The sequence below is a fragment of the Manis pentadactyla genome, chromosome 1, assembly GCF_030020395.1.
Source record: "Manis pentadactyla isolate mManPen7 chromosome 1, mManPen7.hap1, whole genome shotgun sequence".
Classification (NCBI taxonomy): Eukaryota; Metazoa; Chordata; class Mammalia; order Pholidota; family Manidae; genus Manis; species Manis pentadactyla.
Window position 1 is genome coordinate 207,828,944 of NC_080019.1, and position 5,211 is coordinate 207,834,154.

The 5,211-nt window shown below is 38.7% G+C and overlaps 1 non-coding gene across 1 annotated transcript; it reads left to right on the top strand.

Moving 5' to 3' along the window:
- Positions 1 to 4,466: 4,466 nt before the first annotated feature.
- On the top strand, positions 4,467 to 4,656 carry LOC118908711 (U2 spliceosomal RNA). Its single transcript, XR_005023314.1, has one exon. It is a non-coding gene; the product is annotated as a U2 spliceosomal RNA (small nuclear RNA).
- Positions 4,657 to 5,211: the final 555 nt, after the last annotated feature.

Sequence of the window (5,211 nt, forward strand, 5' to 3'; positions counted from 1 at the left end):
AGTCATTTGAAAGTGGTGGCGTTTGCTCAAGGCTATGCGTGGCTGTCTGAGGTGCATGTGCTCCCTGGGGTCCTGGCTTAGGCTGCTTGGTGATATGCAAAACCTCAGGTGAAGTGAGGTCTGTTTTAGTGGAACAAGTTTTCCTGATAGTTGGTGTGTCGACTGGGAATACATTTGGCTGCAAGTAACAAAAACAGTGGCTTAAGTTTATGTAACATGATCTCCAGCATTAGACAGTCGGTGCTTTTAGAAACTCAGATTTTTTTTTTTTCTATCTTCTCATCCTTGGCAGCCATCCTGCAGCCATCTTTGGCATGTCACCTTTTGTCCTGTTTCTTGCACCTCGTGTTGCAAGATAGCTACAGTGCTTCCAGGGACCAAGGCTGTGAGCATGTGGGGAGAAGGAAGCAGGGGGCTGGGCAGAGCCGGCTGCCTCTGTCTTCTTTTCAATGGAAGAAGGAACTTTCCAGGGTCCTCTCCCTAAAAACTCCACCATACTCAGTTGAAATATTGGACTATATTTCATCGCTATTTGTAGGGACAGTTACATGTCAGAAACCAGAATTACTTCAGTTGGCTTAGGCTAGTTATCATCCTGTATTTGGGGGCTTACCACATTGCCATCTTGAACAAAATTCCAGTTCTGTTAACAAGAAAAAAATGCATATTTGTTAATTAATGAGGTTAACTACAGTAAATAATTGAGAGTATCTTTTAAATGCTAACATAAGGATGTGTTGCTTGTCAAAATGCATAATTTGTGTTACATTTTAAGACAGTATATGAAGAAATCATGTGCTTTCAGCATGTACTTCAAGCTTGCCTTAGGATATAACTGACCTCTTTCCACCTCTTCCCCTCATCCGATTCACTTTCCCCCTAGTAACAGAGCGATTGTTGAAAGGTATAATCCTTCTGAGTATGTTGTTCCATTACTTAAAACCCATAAGTACCATCCCAGCAGTGTTGGGATAAAGCCTAAAGTTCTTATCGTGACTTTGAAAAATCTCTCAAAATCTGACCTAGACTTCTGTCTCGTCCCATTCTTGCCAACCCTTCCACTTGGCTTTGAAACTCCTGTTAAACTTGTTTCATGCTTCAACAGAGCCAAGAAATCTTGCCCTTGAACCTGACATATGCTGCTTCTTATATCCGGTTGCCTCTTCTCCCACCTCCTGTATTTCCCCTCCACTGGCTAACTCCCAGCTGTCCTTCCAGCTGGTGCTTCTGGAAAGGTTTCCTTCCTCAATGGCCCTCGGCAGGATCTCATGACTCTACTCTTTGGTCCAGCAGCACCCTTTCACTGCATTTAGTCCTCTCTCAGAATTGCTGTAGATTATTCAGAATACAGAACTTTTCCATCATACCATTTTGTCTACTGTTTGTAACATATTGCTTGGTACTCAGTGGGCATTCCATAAACACCTTGATTTTTGTTTGTTTTCCTGAATACTCCCAATTCACTGATGGCAGTCTAATTATACAGAGGAAGCTCAATTCCTTTCCAATGAGTTTGAACAGACAAAATTCAGACATAAAAGAAGGAAAATAGGGTATCAGAGGCAGAGAGGCATTTGAGCAGTTGCCAAATGTGACTCCAGGGCTGTGTTCATCGGGAAGATTCAGCAGAAGATGTGAGTTTTACCACAGCCGCTTCTGAAATCACAGTCCTCTTTAATAAGTAAGGCTTCTATTTTGCTTCTGGCTTGTTTTGTAAAGATGTCTGTCATCTCATATTAAAGGAACTGTTGTTGTTTGTTTTGTTTTCCTCCAATTTACCAACAAGAGTGTGGGGCCTAGAATATTAATTAAATTGGCTTTTCTTCTCTAAACTCTGATCCTTCTTAGTGGGTCTCGGTGCCATCTAACTCAGGCAGGCTGGAACTGCGGAGCAGGAAAGATGGTACCTAGGAACCCGACTAGACCAGCCTGATCACTGATACCTCCAGATTCATGGTTCATGTTTTGATAATTAAAATAGGCAGAGAAAGGAGCCCCCTGAGCTCTTAGATCCAGTCATACAGGAGCTGTAATAAACTCCCAGGTTTATGAGTCAGTAAATATCCTTTTTGCTTAGGCCACTTTGAGTTGGTATTTGGTCATTCAAAAATGAATAGTGAATAAAGCATTTGGAATCTGAAGTGTGATGTAGTTGAATAGGTAGAAGCATCACTGAATACTCTGTTATCAGGAAAGAGGGAAAGGATGCTAAGAGACAGCAACAAAACCCAGAGGTATCTATTTTGTCCATATCGTGTTCTCCTTTGTGGCTGTACCTTTAGCTAAACTCATAATGTGCCACAATTTCTGATATTGGAGCTTTCTTTAGGATGGTAGAAATGGATAACTTTCTGAAAATTAAATTCTCTGAATGCCAGTTGCAATGAAAGGCAATTTGTCAAAAGTCACTTATAAATTTTAATCTCAATTTCAAAGCATATGAATAAATCAGAATTAGCCAAAATAAATCATACACTAAATTAGGATTAAAGGAAAACTCCCATATCAACACAGATTTTAGTTCCAAATGATAAAATGTATTTTTCTAAATGTGGTATTTAATAGCCAAAGTCAAAAATTTTTGTTTAAACTGTTTTATAAAATTATAATGAGTGCACTGACAACACCAAATGCTGGCAAGGATGTAGAGCAGCAGAAACTCTAATTCATTGCTGGTGTGGATATAAAATGGTGCAGTCACTTATAAAGATAGTTTGGGGCTTTTGTACAAAACTAAACTTACTGTTACCCATATATCCCAGTAGTCACGTTCCTTAATATTGATCCAAAGGAGCTGAACACTTGTGTCCACATAAAAATCTGCCCACAGATATTCATGGCAAACTTATTCATAATTTCCAGAGCTTGGAAGCAACCATGATGTCCTTTAGTAGGTGAATGGATAAATAAACTATGGTGCACCCAGTGGAATATTATTTGGCACTAAAAAATAATCAGCTATCAAACCATAAAAGACATGAAGGAGCCTTAAATGCATATTACTGAGTGAAAGAAATCACTCTGAAAAGGCTACCTATGATTTGATTCCAACTACGTGACATTCTGGAAAAGGCAAAACTATGGACACAATGAAAGGTGAATGGTGCCAGGGGTATGGATAAGGGAGGGATGAATAGGTAGATCATGGAGGATTTTAAGGGCAGTTAAAATATTCTTCATGGTACTATAATGATGGGTACATGTCGCTGTACAGTTGTGCAAGCTAGTAGAATATACAACACCAAGAGTGAACTCCACTATCAACTATGGACTTGGGGTGATTACAGTGTGTCAGTGCAGGCTCATCACTGTAACAGATATTCCCTCTGATAATGGGGGAGGCTATGTATGTGTGGGATCCAAGATATATAGAAACTCTCAGTATTGGACCTTCAGTTTTGCTGTGAATCTAAAATTGCTGTTAAAAAAATACCTTAAAAAATCACAATGGCTCTGACAAAAGAAAAAAATTACAGTGAACAAATTCGGTATATTTGGGCAAATTAACCTTCAGTAACTTAGGCTTTCTCCCTTGATCTAGATCTAGAGTGGGTGAGTAGAGTCATTAATGTTCTTCACACGTTTATTTGGTCCACTTGAATTCACACCAGTGGGTGGGCTTTCCATGAACAAGGCAAGAAGTCCAATGTAGGTGGATAAAGATGGTAAAGATAAAAGAGGATGTCTTCCATAGGGGAAGATCTACAGTGTGCAGGCTGTAGCTATTCAGCACCTAGCCTAACCTTCATCTCCTTTACCAAGTCTCTGATCTAATAACTTGCCTCATTTCTGAGATAATTTTTTTCTTTTGTAAATATGCTGTGGGGATTATGGGGCCTGCTTTCCAGTATTAACCATTTCATGAATCTGTGAAACATGTAAGTCAGGGTAAGTCAGGTTCTGCTGCAGTAAGGGGTATTCTCTAATTCTCACTGCCTTAACACAGCAATGCTTTATTTCTTGTTCATGTTCTGTATCCAATGGGGGTTAAGGGAGCTGAACAGAGAGACTTAGGTTATTATTGCCTTTACTGAAGGTTCTCACAGGAGCTACATCAGCGTACAGTTACGCTACTGAAACACCTGTTCTCTTTGGTCAGCTCAGCAAAGAAAGTAGAAGATCAAATAGAGGCTCTAACATGCTCCTACTCAGAAGTGATACATCTATTCATATTCCATTGGCCCAAGCAAGTCATATTGTTACATTTCACTTCAAGTGGGCAGGGGACTATAATCCTCCCAAAACTGATTAAGAGAGAACTGGATACTGGTGAACATGAGTGTTGTCACCCACAGGTAACTTATTATTTTGTGCCTCTGTTAACTCATCTGTGAAGTGTGAATAATAATAATAATAATCATAATAATCATAATATATAATATCAGCTATTTATGGAATTAAAAATTAAATAATGTAAAAAGGTTGGTACCGTAGTTGGTAGAAATCAATAAAATTAAGTATTATTTATCGCTTTTCGGCCTTTTGGCTAAGATCAAGTGTAGTATCTGTTCTTATCAGTTTAATATCTGATACATCCTCTATCTGAGGACAATGTGTTAAATGGGTTTTTGCAGCAGGAAGTTGGAATAGGAGCTTGCTCTGTCCACTTCAAAAGAAAAAAAGAATTAAGTACTATTTAATGAGTATTTATCTGTAGGGTGGACTATCACATTGGGTAGCAGTATTCTAGATCTTTAAAAAAAGTATATCATATATAAAGTCAGATTAATTAATTTCCATTAGGATGAATAAGTTACATAATCACAAATTTGTTCTCTTTTCCTCCATTTTTGTGAATGACATCTTCATCTACCCATTTACTTAAGCTATAAATGTAGACATCATCCTTAACACTCCTTTTTGCTCAGTTCCCTTATTGAGTCTATTCACTAAATCCTGTCAGTTCTACTTTATGAACTTTATGAATATCTTTGCACCCCACTGCTACCCCCTCTTCCAACTTCCACCATCTTTTCTGTAGGATGAGCAGTAGCCTCCCAGGTTATCTTCTCAGTATCCAGTCTTGTGCTTCTCTATTCCTATTTCACCCACGGGCCAAAATGATTTTTTTTTAATGCAGCCATGAGTAACCTTCTCTCTGAATTACATCCTTAAATGGCTTCCCATTTCATTTTTATGAAAGCCTACAAAGCTCTCTATGAGCACACGTCAGCTTTTCTGCATAAAAATGTATTCCAGTTCCACAGGGAT